This window comes from Diceros bicornis, chromosome 11 (assembly GCF_020826845.1).
Source record: "Diceros bicornis minor isolate mBicDic1 chromosome 11, mDicBic1.mat.cur, whole genome shotgun sequence".
Taxonomy (NCBI): Eukaryota; Metazoa; Chordata; class Mammalia; order Perissodactyla; family Rhinocerotidae; genus Diceros; species Diceros bicornis.
In genome coordinates, this window is record NC_080750.1 from 13,451,568 (window position 1) to 13,477,555 (window position 25,988).

Below are 25,988 nucleotides of genomic sequence, written 5' to 3' on the forward strand. Positions count from 1 at the left end.
AAAAACTAGAAGAAGAAAGAAATGGTGTTCTTTGGTTATGATAATAAAGGAAGTAATTTTCTTCTGTGCCTGGTAATTACATTGAAAACATAATGGCAACTCAGATGTAACTGAATCTTTGAAGAAGTGGAGGAGAGGGAAAGAGATTCATTTGTGGATTCTGAGGATCGGCTGGATCTTTCCTTCTTTCACAGAGATCAAAAGATTTATTGTTACTTGAGAAAGAAAAGCAGGATTCAATTATGATTGAGATGAAAGACCCTGGAGCAGAAAAGCTGCCTTTTCAACGCTTCCTAATTGGGTTCTCCTGTCTCCAAATAAATACTCTTTTAATTGATTCTTCAAAATCTTAATTCCAGTAATTAAGCCATTTAGACATTGGAAAGATGTTAACAGAGTCCAGTAAGAGCAACAGAACTCCAGATCAGTGCAAATGACTGAAGTGGCAAAGCGGTGAAGGAATTGGAAGAGAAAAGGAGAAACGTTTTTCTCCTAGCCCTCCAAAGTTAGTCTGCAGGGCCTCGAACGAGTTACTTTCTCTCTCACAGGCCAGATAATAGGTCTTTGAAGTCTCAGAGCTTGTTTCTCTTTATCTGTATGAATCCATCCTTTGTTTTAGGTGCAAAATCTAATGACTCCATCTTGGTTTCCCATTCTGTCGTCATCAGTGCCCTGACCTCCGCACCCTGCCCCGCTCAGGGCATGTGCTGACTGTTGAATTCAGCAGCAAGTTCCCATGTCTAGATCGTCTAGAAAGGGTCGTAGTTGAGTGCAGTTTGAAGATAGTGGCTCACTAGTTTTTATATTGTAGGTTTTTAGAAATTTTTTCAAAAAATGTTTGTCTTAAGGAACTACCTAGTGTAATTAATCTGTGTAGACATATAATATGGATAATTCAAACAAAATTACTGAATTTTTCCCCAAAGTATATTTAGGGGCTTGAATTATGTGGAAAATGTTCTTGACTTTCTTGAAAGCAAACACATCAAGCATAATAAAATAAGTTCCAGAGATTTAAAAAAAAAAAGGCACAATTATGGCAAAAGTCGATGTTAAAGCCCCAACTGTGTTTAATTTGCATGACATGAACAATTAAACGTGCTCTGTTTCTAAGAGAAGATCCTATGTTCTCTAGAAGGTAACAAGAAGGCAGATCTTAGAGCAGTACAGAAATTTAAAATTTGGCCCATGTATTTAACTATATTTTAAACTGAAATTGTTACTCATTCTCAGTTTTTTGCCCTTGGCTTACCTCAGTGGACAAGCGTATTCTCAATTGTCTTCATCTTTTTCCGCAGAAGTTAAATACCAACCATGTAGGGGCGAGAGTGAGGAAGGAAATGAGCATTCCTTGAGTATCAGTCATTTCCCCATATTTTCTTGTTTTATTTAGTTCAGAGCTTCTATCACTGCCTGAAATGACTTTCCTCTTTTGTCGAGTTCTTCGTGGTTGGTTTTCCCTCCCTAGGATCAAGTTCCGGGACAGCAGGCTCTCCTCTGTCATGTGCTCTCCTAGAGCCTGAGCACCAAGGCGAGGGCCTGGCCCGGGGGAGGTGTTCATGCTTTTGCAATAAATTCCAGGCACAGCACTAGACATGTTGTAAACATTACCTCGTATAATTCTCAAGTATAATTCTTTAAATATAAATATTATTATCCCTCTTACAGTGAAAAATCAAGGCTTAAAGGAGTTAAGTAACTTGTCAAAAATGAAACAAGTAAGAAGAAGGGATTTGAACTTATGTCTGATGTGCGTTCTGTGTGGGGGCCATGTTGTAAGGCATGTTTCTCAAAGTGGGCCATGACTGTAAACAAGATGGTTATGGGTATTAAACAAAGTGGCATGAAGTAACATAGCATTAGATTATAAGAGAGTTATTCCCTTAAAAATTGCCTTTTAATTAATCTTATTACATCAAAGAGAAAGTCTCAGATTAGTGCCAGTGTGTATTCAGTGCTTCTCTCATAATTGCTACTCTCTCTTCATATTTCAGTTAAGGGCTGGTCAGAACGTACAGCCAGAGTTTTGTTTTCAGTGTATCAATTTTGATCACAACTTTTTTAAGGCAAGTGAGTCCGGTTTTTTATTTGCAGTACTTATATAGTTCCCTCATAAATAAAATTTTAGGTAAAAGCCCTGAATTTATTTAAAGAAAATATTAGTTAGATGACAGTACAGATGACATTTTAGGTAAAAATGATGGAGGTGGTACACAATGCCTAGTTTCGAAAACCTCACTGTGAAGCAATTTACAAGGCCCTCAAAATGAAACAAGCAGTAGAAGGCATTGCTGTGATAGGGAACTCAGACACGGAAAGCAGTTATTCCCAAACCGCCTTAAAAGTGGTGTACGGGAGGTACGGAAATGAAAGACTACTAACTCTTGGCGTAACCGGGGAAAATGCCACTGTGATACAAAGGCTGGGACTACAGTTAAGTTATCGCCCCTGACTGATGGTGCCTGAAATATAGTGGGGAGATATACAAATAATCAGAATACAAGTGAGGAAACAAAAAATGCCCAAAGAAGGAAAAATGTATGTGAGGTGGGAATTTGTACTTCTACAAAGTATTAATTACCTCTTGTTACATTAAAATTTTAAATTATAATTAATAATTATGTTAATTACACATTTGTATTCTGTGTAATTATACAAATTATACAAATGAGTAATGGGTATACAATGAGATGGGTATACCATGAGATGGGTATACAAGTGAGAAATAGTCACACTTGCACAAGTGCAGGGCACCTTTTTCTATGATTGCAAGAAAAGGCTCCAGGGGTTTGGAGAATACGACCTGCCACATTGCCAGCCGTTTAAAAAGAACCCAGTTCGTAACCCCGGGAAAGCTTACACCTCTTCAGTAGGGCACATAGTCAGTGCTTCACTGAGGTCTGGGGCTGCCTGAGAAGCTGACATCACCTCGTGTACTTTAGGGTAAGCTTCTAACGATGAAGGGACTGGTTTTCCTCTCAAATTCTTTATGCTGACATCTGTTTATAGGGAGGACCAGAGTAATTCACGTGGTCCAAAAGCTCGGGCTTTCTGTGAGGCCACTTGTCAGTCCCTCAGGACTTTCCACAGCCAGCTCTCTAAGGCATCTGCAGCCTTCTTACTCAGCAGAGGCTTCTGGTCCTGTCATGAGAATGGGGACCTGAGAGCTCGGGCTCTATGTTCAAATTCTGAGCCTCCCATTTGTTTAAGCAACTCGCTTAATTTCTCTAAGCCTCAATGTCTTCAAACTGGAGGAAAGAATAGTGCTTATCTCATTAGGTTCTTTTGAAGATTAAGTGAAATAAAGCAAGAGAATGTTCGGTGAGGTATCTGGCACATAATAAGCCCTCAGTGATCATTAGCTACTGTTAGCCTGTGTTAGGAAGCACAATGTTCTCTCCTCTGGGCTTTTCCAGAGACCTCAGGTAACATGATTTTTTTAACCTGACTTCCTTGGGCTGGGACCTACTCTAGTGCTTCAGGCCAGCTCCACACACATGACTTGGAGCTGTTTCCTCAGCTTCTACAAGTTGCCTCTGTCTCTTTCTCTCTCTCTCTCTCTCTCTCTCAGCCAGCCTAGTGAAGCTTAGCGGTTAAGTGCGCACGCTCCGCTACTGGCGGCCTGGGTTTGGATCCCGGGCGCGCACCGACGCACTGCTTCTCCGGCCACGCTGAGGCAGCATCCCACATACAGCAACTAGAAGGATGTGCAACTATGACGTACAACTATCTACTGGGGCTTTGGGGAAAAAGAAAGGGAGGAGGATTTGCAGTAGATGTTAGCTCAGAGCCTGTCTTCCTCAGCAAAAAGAGGAGGATTAGCATGGATGTTAGCTCAGGGCTGATCTTCCTCACACAAAAAAATAAAAAAATAAAAAATAAACCTGTTTAAAAAAACCACACACACATACACATAGCATTTCAGATTTCTTTATTTTACTCTCACCAAAATTATCTTATTAAAATGAACTAAATCTTTTTTTTGACCTAAATCTTTTGAATTAAAATAATAGGAGTTTCTTGTAATATTCAAGCAATTAGTAATATATGTTAACTCTAGAATTTCAAGTAGTGATACGATGTACTTTTGCAAATAAGTATCATTTCTTTTAGCAACCGATTTGAAGCAAGTTGTTGTATTGGGAAGTCACAGTAGCTGCTTTACTTCTTTTTGTAATATGTATGTTATGAAATTTAGCCCTACTGTACTTTCTCAGTTTCTTCTTTGATTATTACACATACCTTTAAACATACCATGCACTTTATTTCTGCACCTTTTTTATGTTGTTGATGCTGTTTAGAATTCTATCTCCACCTCTCCCCCTAAAGCTAATTTGCATGGAAAACTCATCCTCCTCCTGCAGGGCCCCTTAAATATCACCACCTCTAGGAAGTATTCTCTGTGCAGTTTCTGTCCACGCCTCTTTAAGCAGAAGCAGTCTTTACTTCCAGTTTATTTTTCATCATATCCTTTTGTAAATACCTCTAGTAATTTCATGACCTGCTCTGTTAGTAATTTCAGGTCTGTCACCTGAAGTTATCCACGAATCCCTTTATGGCAAGGACTATGTCTTATTCATACTGTCTTTCTAGCACATTGGACAGTTTCTGGTTGATAATTGACATTCAGCACATGTTTGTTGTAAACTAGAAATTTCAGTTCAGAAAAATGTGAGTAAAATTTCCGGTGGTTCTAGAGTAATGATTCTGAGAATTATTAGAATGTTCTTAGTTACAGTATTGGGGCCTCTTATGGTTTAAATATATTTTTTCAATTTAAGATTTTATTCAAGTTTGCTAAGAGTTTTTCGAAGTAGTTTTAACAGTTTCTATTCCAAGGAACAGTATATGAGAGTTCCAGATGTTCCATACCTTATCAACACTTAGTGTTTTCACATTGTATTTGTGTATTTATGTACACACACATATTGCTTGATTGGTTTGACATTTTTTTTTTTTTTGGAGGAAGATTGGCCCTGCACTAACATCTGTTGCCAATCTTCCACTTTTTCCTCTTTTTCTCCACAAAGCCCCAGTACATAGTTGTGTATCATAGCTGTGGAGTTGCAGCTCCTCTATGTGGGACGCCACCTCAGCATGGCTTGATGAGCCGTGAGTAGGTCGGCACCCAGGATCTGAACTGGCGAACCCCGGGCTGCCAAAATGGAACGCGAGAACTTAACCGCTACGCCACCGGGCTGGCTCCCTTATTTCGCATTTTTGTTTTTAATGGTTATAAGTGAAATGACCTAAATTAATTAATTTCTGTTCTTAATTTGATCATTTCCTTCATTCTACTTTCTTTGTGTACACTCTGTTGCTTTTTTCTAATTTCTTATTTTGGATACTTAGGTTCATACAGGTTTAATACTCTCTCTCTATATATGTATATGTATGTGTATATATGTATACATAGGTATATACATATTAGATATCATTAGATATAGATCTAATATATAAATATCTTAATATTATAGATATTATATCTTATATAATATTATCTTATTATTATCAAATTTTTACCTTATTAAATATATATCTAATATCTGATATATTAGTATGTAATATAATTAATATATTAATATTGGCTATATTAATATCAACAAAAGTACCACAAGGTAGAATTTTTTTCTGAATAAAGAAGTTTAAGGTCTAATGATACATAGCAAATATATATTTGATTATGTAATATATAATATATTATAATTAGTAACAAATAATATGTATTAGTTATAATTATATTAATTAAATAGTATTTATTATTAATTATAATATATTATATATGTTCATTTACTTTATATAAGATATATAATAATATCATATTATATATTAAATTTATATTTATATATATACGTATATATCATTAAAACTTAAACTTCTTTATTCAGAAAAAAATTTCTACCTTAAGATATATTTTTCCCAATGTTGCTATAGCTACATAAGCTCCCTTTTCATTGATATCTGATATCTGATTTCATTGGTAACTGATATCATTATTTTTCTTTGCTTTAGACTTTTCTGTGTCATTATGTTTTAGGTATCTCTCATAAACAATATAACTAGATTCTTAAAATTCTATGATAGACTTTGGTAGTCTTTGTCTTTCAATGGAAAGTTTATTTTATTGAAAGTTATTTAACGTATTAGGATTTATTTCTGTATCTTATTTTGTAATTTTTACGTGTGGTGCTTTTTTGCTCATTTCCTTTCATCCCACTACCACTACTTTGAACAAGTTTTACTGATTTTCCTTTTCCTTTTTCCTGCTTTTAATTATGCATTCTTTTTTCGATATGGCTGGGTTTCAAGGAGGATGGTCATTACTATAAATCGCAATATCCAAAAGTATGTAAATTAGTTCAGGCCCCATCTCAAACAGTAGCCACATACTGGGTGCCCAATCTACTAGGCATGATATGTCAACAGGAGTCTTTGAACAGAAGCGATATGAAGAGTAGGGCTGCTGGTATCATTGGGTTCAAGAGTTTACTTTTGTTTCTGATTTTTGGCGCTGTTGTTCTGATTCTAATTTGCGCACAACCAAATTATTAAATTATTCCCCATGGGTGGCAGCAATGACTGAAAATCCATTTTTAAGGTCCGAGCATTTGATGAGCTCTGTCAGTGAGAGAGATCAGAGTCAATTTTTGTTCATCTTTTTTGTTTGTCTTTTTGTGCAGGGATGTATCTCAATTCCGTTGGAAAGAAGAATAGCACTTTGAGATATTAACTACTGAGATACTATGTTTCTGTGTTTACTAAAGGTGTAGAACTACAGGTATAAGCTCTTGTGTATCTTTTCTTTGGGATTATATTGCTGAATGTGTTCATTTTTGCTGAATTATGGAGGTATAAAAATGGTGCCTGTAGCTATAGTTATTTGTTTTATGTGTGCTCATGGAATCCACTGGTGTGCTCCTGAAATCCATGGTGTATGCAGCAGTTCTCAGTGACTTACCTCTCAATTTTCTCTGTGAAAGATGAGTTGGATATCTTGGTTAAAGATGAGTGTTAAAGCAGTCCTGGGAACAGTGGTTTCAGAAAAAAACTAAATGTGTATGCAAAGTAGTGGGATATACTTTCATTTATCAATGGGAAAAGAAAGTAGTTTTGTCTTAAAGCACAGATTCTGTCCAGAAAGTTAAAGAAGATAGTAAAAGAAAAAGCTTGTATGGGCAGAGAAAGTTTAGAAGGTTTGCAGAAGGTAAACTTTATTTGTCTTAGTTTATAATCATTGCAAATAACGAGTCTGAGGTGAAGCAAGGAAAGCCATTAAAATGTTGGCAAGGAGGCTCAGCTTTTATGAGTTTATTTATAAGATTTAAAAAGCTCATGAATTCTTTGCTGCTAAAATATTACATTAACAGAGGACTAGAACATTGTTTTCTCTGTTAGAATGACAAATTGGTGTAGGAGTATTCAGTCTGCTTTTAAGAAGAGGTAGTAAAAGGTATTTTTTTACCCTCTGTGTAACCTGCACAGACAGCTGAGATTCTTTCTTACCAGATTAACTTTCTGTGCTTATGCTACTTTGGTAAGTCCTTGATTACTAAAACAGACAAAAACCAAAGGTTCTTTCCTTCCAAAAGAGCTAAGATTCCTTACAGTTATTGTAACTGCTGCATATGTTCATTTAAAAATATTGTGCTGTCATTTTGATTGGCAGGAAACCCAGCTACAACCATTCATTGCTTTCAGACACCCACGCTTCCTCCTTAATCAAGTGACCAGCCTCCTCTGTTAATGCTTTTGATTTTGTCTTCTCAAGGTCAGACACAAAATTCAGAAAAATAAAATATAAATAAATTCGAGGTGTCTTTTTAGGTAATCTATTTTTTTATCTTACAAAAGAAACACTGCTAGAAATAGTCTTTTCTTTTTGGTATGCTCCATATTTTATATAACTTTTAATACTATTGTAAAAGCTGAGAGGGAAGAGAAATTGTGAAATCAGAGAAGTTTCACCTTTATTGGTTGAATTGCATTCAGGTAAAAATGTTATTAATCTAAATATATTTCAGAGATTATATACTTTATAAGAAAGCTCTCACATGTCCGTAATGTTACTACCCTAAAGGGGAACTGATCAAATCCTTATGTAACATTTGTGTATTATATCCAAACAGAGGATTTTATTCCCCTCTATTCTGACATTTTTGGTTACTGCTATCGTTAACCACAGCCATTCAACTTTATCATCAACAGGCAATTCCTGTTTCCTTTTCTGCTTTCCTGAAAGCTCTGACATGAGGTAGGTGCCAAACATCAGGTCTTCTACAAAGTAGAACGGTTTTAGAGCCTTATGAAAAGGATTGTACCCGGAACTCTATTGATGCCTCAAGAGATGGACTCATAGAGCTACTGGAAATGGACTTATGGCTACTGGTTTTAGAGTTCAAGGTGGCATCACTTAGACAAGTGTCAGAATGTGTTAGATGGATGAGTCAAGATTTCCAGGACTTGTTTTAGTTCAGAAGTAGATAAATTTGTGAAAGCCAACTGCTGAGCCAATACCCAGAGACACAAGAATTTGTTACACAGTACTGAAGTAAGTATATTTGTTAGAAATGTTGTTGGTTTTACTTACCCCTCAGAATTTAAGAATAAGTATTTTTACTAAATGTGTTTACTCTTCATGGCAATGTAGTTGTATGCATAAGTTCAGTAAGGATCTGTCTCCCCTTTTATCAGAACAGAATTGAACATATCAGTTGTGCAACCAAGATCATATCTGGGCGATTTTATGTTTGAGAATAAATCTTCTTAAATCAGGTATAAGAAGCCCATCATTAAGAAACAAGGGTTGTAGTTCATATATGAAACTGACGTATACAAAGTTCTGCAAGGAAACCAGACCAATACCTGTTCGCTGGCTTACAGAGTCCCTGCCTTACACGTGAGAAGGAAGGGCACGTCCCGGAAGGCCAAAACTTTGGCGGATAGTGAAGAACTCAGAGAGGAATTCACTCACATTTATAGCCTCTACGGCAAAATCTGGAGGAGACAAATTTTGGGGGCTTGGTTTCCTAGCCTCAGAGTAAGAGTATAAGTTAAAAATGTTCCATCATATTCTGTAGAGAATGTTGTGGGAGAAACAGGCACTCTCATACTTGCTGGTAGGAGTGAATTGATACAACTCTTTTGGAGGGGAATTTGTCAATATCTAACAAAGTTACCTATGTACTTACCTTTTGATGCACTTACCTCAATAATGCCACTTCTAGGCATTTATCCTGAAGCTATACCTCCAACAGTGGGAAAATAGATATGTACAAGTTTATTCACTGAAGGATTGTTTATAATTGCAAAATGCTGGAACAGTCTAAATGCCTACACAGGAGAGTTGTTGAATAAACTGTGGTACATTCACACAAAGGAGTACTATGCAGCTGTACAGAAGAATGAGGGAGATCTCTATGCACAATGCATGTATTTCTAATAGGGTGTGAAAGAGATTCTATAGTACACTACCTTACATGTGAGAGAGAAAGAAAAACAAGAAAATACACATGTATTGACTCAGTTGTGAAAAAGAAACACAGAAAGGATAAATCAGAAACTAATGGGATTGGTTACTTTCAGGCAACGGGTGTGAAGAGTGAAATGAATGGAGGAATGGGACCATGGTGGAAGGAATGAGGGAGGAGAGTCCCTTCTCTGAGTAGACCCTTTTTGTATAGTTCTGATTTTTAGAAGCATGTTGATATTTCTCATTCTTGAAAAAAGAATTAATAATTAGAATTAACCAGTATAGGGGAAGATCCAAAATGGAACATAAGTAGTAAGAAATCATCCTAACTTTATTACCAATGAATTAGATAACAGCACTGGAGGGAGTGGGGAAGAATAGAATTCACCTACGTAACTTTGGAAAACAGTATTTTTTTCTATATACTCTAAAGCTAAAGACGAAAAAAAAAAGAAAAGAAAAAAGAGCTGTAACATACTGTACTCGGGTTACTAATATGTTTTTCATAGGGTTATGAGTTAGGAATTCTGAAACTGCTTTATGTGTGTTCTAGGAATAAGTAAAAAGTAAATACATTGTGGATAATGATAGCCAGGTTTCTCATTTTCAGAGAAAGGAATTAAAGAAAAGAAGAAAGCTAGACTAAACCGTGCGGGTGGTTGGAATAAACCCTTACCAGACCTCACCACAGAAGATATGCAGATGGCGAATAAGCATATGAAAAGATGCTCCACATCCTGTGCTATGGGGGAAATGCTGGTTAATGAGATCCCCCTGCACACCTATTAGAATGGCCAAAATCTGGAGCACTGACAGCACCAAATGCTGGAGAGGATGTGGAGCGACAGGGACTCTCCTTCACTGCCGATGGGAATGCAAAATGGCCCAGCCTCTTTGGAAGACAGTTTGTCAGTTTCTTAGAAAACTAAACACACTCTTACCATACAATCCAGCAATCCTGCTCCTTGGTATTTACCCAAATGAGTTGAAAACTTTTGATTATACAAAAACCAAACGTACAAGTTTGTCGCAGCTTTATTCACAATTGCCAAGACTAGGAAGCACCCAAGACGTCCTTCAGTAGGTGAATGGGTGAACAAATTGTGGTGCATCCAGACAGTGTAATATTATTTATCACTAAAAAGAAATGAGCTACCAAGCCACGAGAAGTCGTGGAGGAACCTAAAATGCATATTACTGCAGTTAGTGAAAGAAGCCAGTCTGAAAAGTCTACACACCGTGTGATTCTAACTATATGACGTTATGAAGAAGGCAAAACTTTGGAGAAAGTTAAAAGATCAGTGGTTGCCAGGGGTTGGGGCAGGGGGTTGGGGGTAGGGGAAGGAAGGATGAATAGGTAGAACACAGAGGATTTTTAGGGCAGTGAAGTGCTCTGTATGATACTATAATGGTGGATACACGTCATTATAATTTGTCCAAACCCATAGAATGTAGAACACTAAGAATGAATCCTAATGTAAACTAGACTTTGAGAGATTATAATGTGTCAATGTAAGTTCATCAGTTGTAACAAATGTCCCACTCTGGTGGGGATGTTGCTAATGGGGGAGGCTATGCATGTATGGGGGCAGGAAGTATATGGGAAATCTCTGTACCTTCTTAATTTTACTGTGAACCTAAAACTCCTTTAAAAAAAGTCTTTAATAAAATTAAAAAACTTTAAAAAGTGATCATGGGTTATACTCCATAAAATAAAACAAATATTCATACATCCATACTGATGTAGTGATTGAATAAATAAATGAAGCAGAAAGGGAAAGCTCTTCCTTACAGTAAAATTCCAATTAATAAATGTATAAGGAAGGATAGAAATAGAAAATCACCTTTGGACAAACACCACAGTCATTGTTTTAGGCAAGATTCATGAGGGATTTGAAAATTAGTTGCTGAAAGTATGAGAAACAGAATATTTACATAATCTCAAAGTATTTATCCACAAAAAAGTGTTAATTTCAAAGGGAAAAATAGAAATTTCCAGTGGAGAAAATAGACCCCACCTTAACCAAGTGGTCACTAATAATGAGACGTATTGCCCTGTGTCCCCTGATAAGACACAGGGAGAAGGGCCCAACATCAATTCTATGAAATATCATAGAATTGCCAACAATTGCCAAAAATGCATACTAGACTTCAGTCATGAGGAAACAGCAGTTAAGCCCAAATCAAGAGGTACTGCATAAAATACTGGCCAGTCATCTTCAGGAGTGTCAAGGTCATGAAAGACAAAGAAAGATTGAGGAACTGTCCCAGGTTGGAAGAGATAAGGAGACATGTTCACAAAAATGCAATGTGTGATCCTGGATTGGATCTTGGTCCCGAGAAAGGACATTAGTGAGACAATTGCCAAAATTTGAATAAAATCTGTAGATCAGTTAATATTATTGTATTCATGTTAATTTCCTGTTTTTGATCATTGTGCTGTGGTTATATAAGGCATTAATATTTGGGGAAGCCAGATGGAGATGTCAAGAATGGAGATATGAAGATATTGAACAATTCAGTCAGAAAATGATAGGGCAAACCAAGATAGCAACAGCACAAATAGAAAGTGAGAAGTGTAGATTCAAGAAATACCAGATAGTGTGGTCATGGTTGGTAAATTGATCAGTGTGAGATATGAAGGCATGGGGATGGGGTGTATCTCAGGATTACTGTGAGAGAAAAGCTCGCTATTGGAGGTATTAAGTTTGAAAAGCCTATGGGATATGTGGAGATATCAAATAGACAGATATGCAGGATGCCAATAAATGCAGGTTTGTCTGGGACAGTCTGAGTATACGACTGTGGTCCTGGAATAATTATGAACAGTACTCCTTTCATACTCAAAAGTGTCCCAAGAAACTATATGGTAATTCTTGTACGGCTCTGAAACACGGGAGATGGGGCTGTGCTGGCGCAATATATATTGGAGTCTGGTAAACAGAAACGATGGCTAAAGCAATGTGTTTGGGTGAAATTGTCAGAATGAAAAGAGAAGAGTGTGTGTACAACATGTGGATATACACACATGTCTATGCTTGTCTATCCACCCTTTAAAAATTATTTCTGAAAATAAAATAAAAAGGAGTGTCTCAATATATCATGGAAATTAGTTTATATTGATATGTCTTTCCTGTACTTGTCCTATTATACAAAAAATATTAATTGACAATCGAATATAACTCTATGTATAATGTTCAAGAAACTAGTCATTAATCATATTATTATTTTTAAAATTAAAGATATTAGATCAGAAATTTGTAAGCTGAGTACCTTTTTAGCTTATTTTTAAGTCAAAATTGAAGGACCTGTAATTAGACAAAATCTGTTCAATATGAAATGTGTTCTCAGTTTCTAGTAAACCAGGACCATTAACCTAATTGATTGATTGGAATTAAAGGGATAAATAATCCCAAAGAGATCTGTTATCTGTGAAACGTATTTTAATGAGAGCTAAATACATTGGCATTAATTTAAAGCTTATAAAGACATGTTGGTAGTTGAAAAAGTCACAAGAAATTTATAAATTTAAGTAACAGGAATAAACTAAAATGAAATAAAGCGAAGTTCTAAATGTATTTGTCTGTAGTTTTTTTAGTAATTAAGGCTTATTTGATGATATCTGTACCTGAAAGATGCTCAATAAATACTTGATGAATAAATTAATGTTTTTAAAAATAGAAATGACTTTATTTTATGTGATTATAATTCTATAACACATGGTTATTGTAAAAATTCAGATAATACAGAAAGCTATGAAGTAGGAAAACAAATAAACCTGTAATAACACACCCAAAGATTTAAATTTTAACATTTTGATGTTTTTCTTTAAACAGCTTTATTGAGATATAACTCATATACCATAAAATTCACCCATTTAAAGTGTACAATTCAATGTTTTGTGTGTGTTCATGGAGTTGTGCAACCACTACAATAAATTTTACATTTTCATCATCTTCAAAAGAAAAGAACTATACCCTTTACCAGTTACTCCACATTCCTTCCCAATGCCCCCTCCAGCCCTAGACAACCACTAATCTACTTTCTATCTCCATAGATTTGCCTATTCTGGAAAATTCCTATTCTGGAAAAATATAAATTGAATCATACAATAGACAGTCTTTTGTGACTTGCTTTTTCACTTAGAATAGGTTTCCAAGGTTCGTCTGCACCGTAGCATGTATCGGTACTTCACTCTTTTTTATTGATGAATAATATTCCATTGTATAGATACAGCACATTTTATTTATCAGTTCATCAGTTGATGAACATTTGGGTTGTTTCCACATTTGGCTATTATGAACATCCATATAGAAGTTTTTGTGTCGACATATACTAGGAGTAGAATTTCTGGGTCATATGGCATCTCTATGTTTAACCTTTTGAGGAACTAGTCTATTTTCCAAAGCAACTGCACCATTTTACATTCCGACTAGCAGTGTATGAGCATTTCAGTTTCTCCACATCCTTGCCAATACTTGTTACTTTGTGTCTTTTTTACTACTGTTTGTGAAGCATGTTGAGCATCTTTTCATGTGTTTATTGGCCAATTGTATATTTTCTTTGAAGAAATGTCCATTCAGAATTTTTATTTTTTTTATTTTTTTTTATTTATTTTTTTTTTTTTGTGAGGAGATCAGCCCTGAGCTAACATCCGCCAATCCTCCTCCTTTTTTTTTGCTGAGGAAGACGGCCCTGGGCTAACATCGGTGCCTATCTTCCTCCACTTTATATGGGACGCCGCCACAGCATGGCTTACCAAGCAGTGCGTCGGTGCGCGCCCGGGATCCGAACCAGCGAACCCCGGGCCGCCGCAGCGGAGCGCGCGCACTTAACCGCTTGCGCCACCGGGCCGGCCCCCAGAATTTTTATTTTTAATTGGGTTGTTTTTTTTATTATTGAGTTCTAAGAGTTCCTTATGTATTCCAGATACAAGTGTCTAATCATATACGTGATTTGCAAATATTTTCTCCTATTCTGTGGGTGATTTTTTTGCGTTCTTGATGGTGTTCTTTGAAGCACAAACATTTTTAATTTTGATAAATTCCAATTTACATATGTTTTCTTTTGTTCTTTGTGCTTGTGGGGTCATAACTAATAGGGCTTTGTATACTCCAAGGTCATGAAGATTTACACCTATATTTTCGTCTAAGAATTTAATAGTTCTAGCGCTTACATTTAGGTCTGCAATCCATTTTGAATTAATTTCTGTGTATGATGTGGGGTAGGAATCCAACTTCATTTTTTTTGCATGTGGACATCCAGTTGTTCCAGTACTGTTTGCTGAAAAGACTATTCTTTCTCCATTGAATTGTCATGGTACTCTCGTCCAAAATCAATTTACTTCTGGACTTTCAATTCTCAATTGGTTTGTATGTCTATCTTTATGCCAGTTCCACACAGTCTTGATTACTAAAGCTTTGTCGTAAGCTTAGAAATTGGGAAGTGTGAGTCCTTCAACTTTGTTCTCCTTTTTCAAAATAGTTTTGGCTCTTCTAGGTCTCTTGAATATCCATATGAATTTTAGGATCAACTTGTAAAGTTATATATCTTATTATCACTTGATGGTCTTGTGACCAGACATTTTTGTGAACTCAAATTTTCTTATATTTCCTACCTGTAAAATTCTGTTGAAGATTTTCTATATTCTGAAGTGTTTAAAATATTAATTCTTCTTTTGTTTTTGAAAATTGGAGAATGTCATAGTCTTAAATTTCGACCTTCAGGGTGGAAAGATCCTTCATGTAGAAGTGTTGAGACTTTATCATTATATGAAGGGTCTCTTTGAAAATGGCCATGTACTTAAAAATATACATATGAAGGAGATTAAACATATTGACCCCCAAAAGACCACGTATGTCTGCTTTAAAAAATGACTTTATTAAGATACAACTTTCAGTTTATACATGTTCATGTAGTCATGGTGGTCAAGAAAGACCGTTTGAGGAGGCAATGTTTGAATACAGACTTAAAGAATGAGGAGCTGACATTCCATGTGAAGACTTGGGCAAAGCATATCCCAAGCAGAAGGAATAGCAAATACGAATCTCTGAAGCAGGAACAAGCTTGTGTTGGGGGAAGAGCAAGAAATTTGGTATGGCTGAAGCAGAGTAACAAAAAGGAGGAGGGAGTAGCAAGTAAGTTTATGAAAGAGGTAAGGACCAGATCTCGTAGGGTCCTGTTTACCATGGTGAGAAATCAGAATCTATTCTAATTTTACTGGGCAAGATTTAAGCAGAGGAGTGAGATGATGCAATATAATTTCTAATAAGATCACCTGGCTATTATGTGGAGAATAAATTGCAGAAAGGCCAAGAGTAGATGCAGGGGTTCAAGTTAGGCAGTCCAGATGAGAAATAATTATGAGTTGAACCAGAGTGGTAGCTGAGTAGATGGTGAAAAGTAATCATATTCAAGACATATTTTGAATATACCACCACCAGGATTTGCTAATTAATTCAATGTGGGATGTGAGAAAAAGGGAGAAGTCAAGGGTGACTCCAAGGTCTAGTTACTTGAACAACTAGAAGAATGGAGATACCGTTTGGAGTCTATAAAGACTCAGAGTAAAAGTTTGTTTGCAGAGAAGACAAAATAAAGCTTTATTTTTGGTTTATTAATTTTAAATGATTATGTAATCAAATGGAGATGTTGCAGCAGTTGACCAAAATGACAAGAGACCAAAAATGAAGACATGCATTTATGAGACAAAAAATTAGAGCCACCTTGGAAGGGAGTGTAAATAGAGAAGAGCAGATGGTTGAGGGCAGCATCTTGGAGCATTCCAAAAATTGGAAATTGGCAAGACGCAGAAGATACACCAAAGGAAACTAAAACACAGAGCATCTAGGGAAAAAGGGAGAAAACCTGAGAGAGTCTGCTGTCCTGAATGCCAAAAGGAAGGAGCAGTCAAATGCGTCAAGAGCTTCTGAGAAATCAGGTTAGATGAAGACTGAGAATTGACCATTGGATTTGGCAATATGGAGAGCTTGGATAATATTTGATTCAGTGGAAAAGTGGGTCAAATCTTATTGGAGCTGGATCAGAAGAGAATGGAGTTGAAAAAGTGGGGACAGTGAGTATAGGAAAGTTTTATAAGGAATATCATTATAAGCAAGGCAGGCAGTTCCAATGGCAGCTAAACAGGGGATGTAGGGTTAAGGGGGGCTTCTACTTAAATATGGGAGATAATACAGCATATTGGTATGCTGATGGGAATGACATAGGAAAAATTGATAATGCAGAAGAGAAAATAATTGTAGGAGCAAAATCCTTGAATGGTGAGATACGAGGTGATAAGATGCACAAGTTGAAAGGTTGATCTCTGTGAAGACCAGGAGAAATAGCAGAGCATGTAGGTTTAGGTACAGGTAGGTTGGTAAATTTGGTGGTGAAAACATCAGGTGGCTTCCTTGTATTATCTTGGTGAATTAAGAAATAAGGTCAACTGATGAGAGTGAGAAAAGTGGGTAGGATTTTGGATGTTTGGAGAGAGAAGATAGAATCTTCTGGGAAGTGAGGGAAGGTTGATGAAGGAGGTGTTATTGAACTGCTGGGCTTTATCGAGTGTTCCTTTGAAATTTGCTGTCATAAATTTAGTATTGTTGCCTTGTAGTTGTAAATCTTGCATCGTGAATGCAGTTGTGATTGTGTATTTTTTCCCAGCCTCATTGATCTAGTCTGTTACAGGTGTGGGATATGTAAAGTGGCAGGTTTAACAAGGTTAAATTTGTGCAGGCAACTAGGACTTAGGGACAGAGGGGCAAGGTTGTCAAGGCTGTATGAGAGAGATGAAGTATAATATTGGGTCATCATTAGGGCAGGTGAGTAGGAAACGAACTGTCTTTTGTGGTACTTGAACTTGATGTCAGAAACTTTACAAGTTTGGGCAAAAGCCTTGGCAGGGAGCATCGAAACTGAATGCTCAAGCCAGGAGACCTAGAATAGTCTTACAGGCAATGAGCAGGAAGGTAGAATAGGTAGGATAAAAGAAGGAAGAGAGAATAGAGCAGGCAGACTGCATCAGCCTTGAAGAGGCAGTGGGCTTCAGTCAGCCAGCAGTCAGCTAGGCTGGAGTTGGGCGCAGTAGCTGGACTAGAATAACTTACCACGGGATGTGTTGTGCTACCAGAGACAGCTACCAAATGCAGTCTTTCTGTGGGGGGCTCCAGGGCATCCCTGAGAAGCTCAGATGGTCCATCCTCACTCTAAAGAGGCCAACATCAAGAGCCTAATCCCGGTGAAGAAGAGGCTTGAAGTCAGTTCTCTCGTGTTGGCTCACAGGACAGCCTTAAGCTTTCACGGTAGACCAAGGACCTTGCCACAAGCTTAATGGGAGCTGAATTTCCAAAATATCTGGCGTGGCCACAGTGTGTCACCAAAGCTGGGAAAAGGGTTCTCATAGCTGGGTATGTGACTGGGTTGCTGACATGCTGTTCCTTTCTGACACAAAATATGAGTGCCAAAAAAGCAATTCTTTTTCCTGTCATTTGCTCGTGAGGATCCATTATTATACTTTATCTTTTTCACACACCCTGTTAATTGGCAGAGTGCATGATTTTGTAAAAAATTTTCCTTTTCTTGGTAATAGGAAACTTCTTTCATGTTGTCCAAGGACAGTAAGTATCATTTATTGAGAGTTTATATATGCCAGACTACACTAAATTCCTTAACATGTTATCTCATTTATTCGTCTCAATATGCCTCTGAAGTAGGTATTATCATTACTCTATCTTTTTACATATGAAGTCATTGAAGCCCGGAAAGTCTAACCAACCTACCCAGAGTCACATGGCCTATAAGGGTAGGAGCCAGGACTCAAACCCAGAGTTTCTTCCAAAGTCCTTGCTCTGAAACTGCGTCATACGCGTGGAGAAGAATGTGCCGTGGACAGCAAGAAGGGACTGATAGAAACCATGTGAGATGGGAGAAAATTCTAGCTTCCACTTTCTCACTCTCATAAACATGTCCATTCTACTTAAAAAATCTCCCATTAAAGATTTATGGGGGTCTTCTGGGAATTCTTTTACCACCAGCAAACTTTTTCAACAATGGTGGAGACTATTTTTTAAAAATAAAGAGGAGGATAAAACTGAGAAGTGGAAATGATGGAGAATATTTTGCCTTCCATGTCCAGGCAGATGCATTTCTCTTGTAGCTCTCTCGAATCCTGGTGGAAGATACAGACACTCAGCAAGTGAAACTAGTGCTCTTCCCAACACCTGCTCTGCCTGTAAGAGGACTAGAGAGAGTCCGAGGAGAAGATCCTCCTTAATCTTCTCATCACATGCCTCACTTGATTGGCATTGTTCCAGAGCAAATAAATTACTTGACTACAGAAAGAGCGGTTACACTTGAGCTGCAACTAAACAACAACAACAATAGCAAAAAATAACAATAAAAACAACTGTGGATTTGTTTGCCTATTGGATTATTCACAAATGTGAGGGTCACAGACATAAATGTGTCTGTTGTCTAACCCCTTGTCTTCTATGGTACATAACGATCCAAAACTTTGCCCTGAAAAAAGTGTGCGAAATTTACATAGAGTGAAATTCACAGAGCCCACAGTTTTTTGATTGTCCATTTGATCAGGGACTAATTACCATATTAAAATCACCCTCTATCAGCTACTTTTTTTTTTTTTAATGTGTGTTGGTTTCTTGTTTAGTCAAACATATGCATTTCATTTCCGCTGAGTAGAATTCTAATTCCTCATTATTTAACCTTGACCCAAATCTTACCCTTTTTTTATAAATTAGGACACAGTTTTGTAAAAATATTATTTCTAATTATCTGCTAATACTTTCCTTTCTCTTTCACCTCTAACAGAAATAACTGAATCTTTATGCAAAGATATTTGATGATATAGATTTTACAGAATACCATGATATGTCATTTCTATTGCATGACTCATTTTAGTGTTTCTGTCTATCAAGATATAGTATTCATATGCAGTTTCTCTAATAATGTTCACGCTCCTTGTGAATAAACATATATAAATGAAGTAACTGGCTTACAGCATGTAACTGGGCTGACTTCTTTGTTTGTATTTGGAGATTTATACAGTGATTTGTCTCCAAAAAGCAATTGAAGTAATTTTTAAAGATGGAAAACATAAACATTTTAATGTGAACGCTAGAGGGAAGGTTTTAATTAAGGAGAGGGCTGATAAATTTTCTTGCTGATGAAAACTCTGACATCATTGAATTTCTCTGTGAGGATGGTGAGAGAAAAGATAGGAGGGTGCTTTTGTAAATTCATCGTTACTCTTACTCAAGGCAATGAGCTCTTAAGTACAAGCTTAATGATGACCTCTGTTCGTCATCTTGATGCTTAATAATGCACCAGATGCACTCTTCCTGCTCCGTCTGAGTTGACTGAGAATTCTCTGCCAAATGTGTGACTGTCTGCCATCTCCAGAGGATATAGGTGGTTTACCCACATCTAGCCTCCAGGCAAGCACCAACTCATTTTCTTCTCAAAATGTCTTCTTCCCTGGGACAGGTTCCACCAGAAATTAGACTGGAAATTTGCGTGCTTCCTTACCACATCTTAGGTCAGAAGAAACAGAGGAAAAAATTGCTCATCTCTGACTGTGCCCGTGATAAATGATTGAGATTTGTCAGAGGACAGAATAATTTTAAAAGGAAAACAGTTGTTTTTGACATGGAGGCTTTCCAGAAGCTTCATTAGCTCCAGGAGCTAATGACATGACTGTGTCCTGCACAGATAACGGCAAAGGAGCATGACTCATTCAAGTGCTGCTCTGCACCTAACAAATCCTTGAAAGTCTTTCATTTAGTTCTCAGAAGGGATGAGCTCAAGTTGAATAAAAAATTGTATTTTTTAAAAAGACAAACAGACGAGAGGTTATAAAAAAGAACATTTTAGAGTCTTATAAATGGAAAGACGTAGATTATCCTTTTTTGATTCTAAACTATCACTAATGAAGAATACCATTATCCAATTTTCAAAGAGGGAAAATTAATATTAAATTCCAAATTTTCTTACCAATTGAATCACCCTTCAGCTATTTCAGGCGGTCACCATTGTTTTATTTTTGGTTTTCATGGGAAAATTTAGACCATAGTTTAGGTAAAATAGCAGCCTTACAATTTGTTGGAGTTTTTTTTGGCTAGATAGAGTATTCTTTTCATGCATAACTCCAAAACTCAAGTGTTGGTCTTCAGTATTATACTGACAAATATGGCCTACGTAACATACAATTATTTTTGCCTTTCAGAGTAAAAGCTCTTTGTTCTCCAGCAGTTACACACACACACGCACACATCCACCACTTGAAAACTGACCACTTGGCCATCTGTCTATGAAAGAAATCAGTAATTTGATGGGCTTTGTGATACAGACTGACCATCTGCAGTCCTGGTTACAGTATTTAAGCTCTGAGATCCCAGTAGGAAATCTGTTCAAGTTTGTTTTCTCAGGTGATCCAGTGCCTTATGTTTTCAGCAATTTTAAGACTAAATAAAAGGGAAATCTTAATTATGTTGGGAGAATTTCCTTTTCAAGCAGAGAATGATCCAAGTAAGCACTTCTGAAGATTATATCCAGTTGCATACAATTTGACATTGTGCATTTCTGGAAAAATATGAGATTTACTTGAAAATAGCAATCAGTAAACAGGGTTTGTGAAAAATTATGTTCAACAAATATAGAAATTGACTTTGGCATATCTATAGAATTAATACGTTTTGGCTATAATATTAGATAGTTTTAGTTCTTTAAAATTAACATAAGTTAACATAGTCACTTTCAGTAAATTTGATTCCCAAACTGAAATAAGGCTGCCTATGCTGTGTTATTAAATGGAGCATTTATAATATATATAGCTAGCCTAAGCAAAATGTGCTAGAGAGAAAAATTCGAAGATGACTTCTTGAAAAGTTCCATAGCAAAAGTCATTTCTACAAATTATAGAAAGAACTATTAGTTTCTATTCATAAATGTACAGTGAGAATATTTAGTTGGGTTAAGTTGTAAAAGACACACTCACACAAAGGCTATGCATTAAATAGTTAATTAATTATACAATAACTTTAAAATGGCATTTAATCCTCAATTTATCCTGATTTCCAAGTTTGCTTTCTGCACTGAATAGTTTATCTTTATTCTACGTTTGGGGTACACTTTTTTTCCCAGCAAATATAATTTTTTAACCTGCAAAAGACGTCTTTGTTCTACTCGCAACATTTCCCCCTATTTCTTCAGAAAAATTTAGATCTCTATTAAGTTTGGTTTAAAAAGATAAAGTCTAACAAATTTTTCCCAAGATGTAACTAAGGCAAGTCTATTAACTTCTGATTTTAGTTAATGTGTTTGTGTGTGTATACCTTTTTCAGTTTATCCTCTAAATAATCAGAACTGAAAATTTTTTATTATCTTCTTATTAAAGGGGAGAAGAAGGATAGAAGAGAAAGACCGAGAGAGAGACTTTATCTTTAGTTTCCATTATCCAGTATTTGATAAACTTTGAGGACATTATTATAAATGTTCTTTCTATAGAAAAACAGAAGCTTTCACTTATGAGGACTTAATGGAAGCAAGATATTAGACCAGAGAAAATAAAGACAGAAGGAGGAGAGCTGAAGGAATAAAAAATTTTTGAAAACATGCCTTGCTTGTTAGATCTGGTGGATTTTTTGTTTGTTTTTGAGAGCTAAACCACCACCACCGCCACCACCACCAACAACAAAAATCCTATCAGCTTCCAGGTAGACAAAGAATGTCGACTATTTTACCAAAGGACATTTGCAAATCTCACCATAGTTCCTCAAAAATAGAGCTGGAAGTCAAACACTGATGGAAATAGAAGTATCACCTTCTTTCAAATCCAGCAAATGTTAGTTGCAGAAACCAAGTTTGTTTTCTCTTAAGTATTTGTTCTTTGATTAAGGGGAATCTTTCATGATAATGGCATTTTTTTGGTCTATTTTATTTTTCTTAGGAAAAAAGCAACTTAACAGATGCTCTGATATGACATTCAATACAACCCTGTTTGTAAATGTAAGGCAGACTATAAACAGGCGATAGAAATAGTCTTTTGAAATAGACAGTGATTTCTTTGTAATACACTTCAAATATTCGTTTGAAGTTAATCCTTCAATTGGTCTTTGTTTTTATTTGATATTCTCAAACTTCAATTTATCTCTACGTTTTGTCACTAATCTCAGAGTTTCATTTTTTTCTCATTTACTTCTCATGTACCTAGTTAACATTAAACAAGAATTTTCTCTGAAACATTTCAGTGGAATTTAGACCTAGTTGAAAGAATTTATCCCAAAATTCAGACTAATTCAAATTCCTTGAAGAGATATTCTTCATTATTCCTGAAAAATTCCTTTAGAAGTACCTTTTCAGTGGTTAGAGTAGTGCAATTTAGTGGAATCAGCAATTCATGAGTTTTTAAATTTAGCTCTTCTTTTGTTGCAATCTAATTTTGTGATTTAATTTCAGTTTTAATTGAGAATTAGAATAAAAAGTATAAATGGCCCAGTGAAATCATGAATATGCTGGCAAATATTAGGCAGTTAACACCAATGTTTCTCAGAATTGTTTCCTTTTTTATTCACTGTTATTTGAAATTACTTTTTAAACCCTTAGGTAATTTAAGAAAACATTTGTCCTAAAATTTGTAAAAACATTGTATATAAAGCTAGACCTTTACTTATCATGTCCTATCACAGTCTGCCTCCGTCTCCTCCTGGTAGAAACCATAGTTGCATTTCAGTGTGCACACATGAAGAGATATATCGGTGTATTTATATGCATTCGTATGTATACATACAAAATATAAAGAACTTTTACAGGTTTTCTCATTAATATCATTTGATACATTCTTACTGAAATTTGATTTTTATTTTTACTCAAAAATATATTTTGGAGTGCTTGCTATTTAAATATAGAAAGAGTCTTCTGAATGCCATAGTGTGGATTTCTCCGTCGGTGGTCATTCCAACTGTAAAGCTATGTTGAGGTGTACATGTGTATGTTTTTCTCTCAATTACACATCTAAGATGGAAATGGCTGGTTGTAGAACTTGTGCACTTTCAGATTTAGTGGAAAATGCCCAACTGTTAAGAAAGTAGATGTCTATATGAACATTTCAGTTGCCCCCAACCTTGTCAACACAATGTTATCAAACTCTAATTTTTTCTCAATTTGTTATACTTGTCATTTTGATGAAGTTTTTATTACATGTGAGGTTGGATACCTTTACGTATGGTTATTGGTTATTATAAGCTTTTTCTTTTGCAAAGTGTCTTAACATGTATGGCCCAATTTTTATTCAATTTTTTTAAATTACAAAAAGATAGGATTTTTTAATATATTTGGGATACTGATTTTTTGCTCATAATATATAGATATCGTTGCTTGCTCTATGGCTTATTTTTTCCACTCTTTAATATGGTTCTTTGAATTTATGTAATTTATTAATTTTGATGTCTAATTTATCAACATTCTCTTTTATGGTCAATATATTTTGTTTTTATTTAAGAAATTTTTCTTTAAACCAAGTGATTAAAATATTCTCCTGGTATTTTCTAAAAGCTTCATTATTTTGCTCTTTCCATTTAGGCCTGTATTCTTTTTAGAATTGAGTGTTGAGAATTAAGGGTCTAGTTTCACTTTTTTCTTCCATGTGGATATTCTCTTATGCCAGTGCCAATTTTCATTTTTTGGGGGAGGAGGGAGTGAGGAAGATTAGTCCTGAGCTAACATCCATTGCCAATCCTCCTCTTTTTGCTGAGGAAGATTGGCCCTGGGCTAACATCCGTGCCCATCTTCCTCTACTTTATATGTGGGACACCTGCCACAGCATGGCTTGATAAGCGGTGCGTAGGTCTGTGCCTGGGATCCAGGCCTGTGAATCCCAGGCCACTGAAGCAGAGCGTGCGAACTCAGCCACTACGCCATTGGGCGGGCCCCAATTTTCAATTTTTTAATGTGTTTAATTTTTGAACTATCTGCCTCTTTCTTCCCACCCCAATAAGTAACTGTGGATGTTAGTTTCTTGTGTATTCTTCCATATATAATTTTAATGCATATAGAAGCTAATATAAATAGAGATTCTTCCCACAGCTACTTTGACATAAAATGTAACACACTATACCTACTATTCTGCACCTTGTGTTTCTTATCTAATAACATATCTCAGAGCTCTTTCATATTAGCAGAAAAGATTGTTTTCATTATTTTTAATAACTACATATTATTCTTATATCAGTGTAATTAATGGAAAATTCTGTCTTTTCTGCATTGCTTTGAGTCTCTGTCATAAGTCACACATTGACAATGTGTGGGGCCGTTTCTTTCTTTTCTGTATGTTAAATTGGTTTATTATTTGATTCTTGCACTAATGCCACATTCTCTCAATTACTGTAATTTTAGAACAATTCTTGGTATATGAAAGAGCAAAGACCTTTTATTATTTAATTAGCTGTTCAATGCCTGCTCCATCTGTAATTATGATCACTTTTTCACTCCTGATATTTATTTTTCATTTCTAATTGTTTGCCAGGATTATGGCAAATTAATATTCTTTAATGCAGCAATTTTTGCTTTTTATTTACCCTCTTTATTTTATTTCTCTGTCTTGTTAATTTCCACAGTTAGGTTCTTATTTCCTTCTACGTGTTCATTCATTTTATGCTTGCTGACAACTTTTAGAGGTGGTCAATTTGCTTGTTACTCCTCAGTGTCCTTCTCTTTCAATGTTAATTTTAAAGCCAAAACTTTCCTTCTAAATACAGTTTCAGATGCAACCCAAAAGACATATGCCGCATTCTCCTTACAATTCCATTAGAACTATTTTCTAATTTTTATTATGCTTTTCCTCTTTGACTTATGGATTACTTAGATGTACAAATTTTCAAACATATCATATTTATATATATTTTTGTATATTTTTAACTTAATTACATTGTGGTTTATAAGCATTTCGTTTACACTTTCACAATTCTTCAAAATATGTTGAAACTTATTTTATAGCCTAGCATATGATCAATTTTTATATGTGTATTTTGTGTGCGCTTGGAAAAAAAATGCAGTTTTGCAATTGGTGGGGGCAGGATTCTAAATATGTTCCTTAAGTTTTGTTTTAATCAAGTTAATCGAACTTTCTATATTTTTCCTGAAGTTTTATTCCTGCTATTGTGAAGTTATTTCCCATCTATTACTGAGCAAGACTACCACTTGATTGTGAATTTGTCCGTATCTCCTTATATTCCTCTAAGTTTTTGTATTTTTAGAGGCTATGTTATTAGAAGCATACAAATTTAAACTTGGTTTATCTTTCTGGAGAGTTAAACATTGCATCATTATAAACCTTCTTTATCTCTATTTTTTATTAGAATTGCTTTAATAAAAACTGAGGTATACCATGAATACAAAAAAGTGGATAAATTGTAAGCGTACAGCTTGAGGAGGTATCAAAAAGTGAACACACCCGTGTAACTATGACCCAGAGCTGGGAGGAGAGCATTCCCAGCACGCAGAA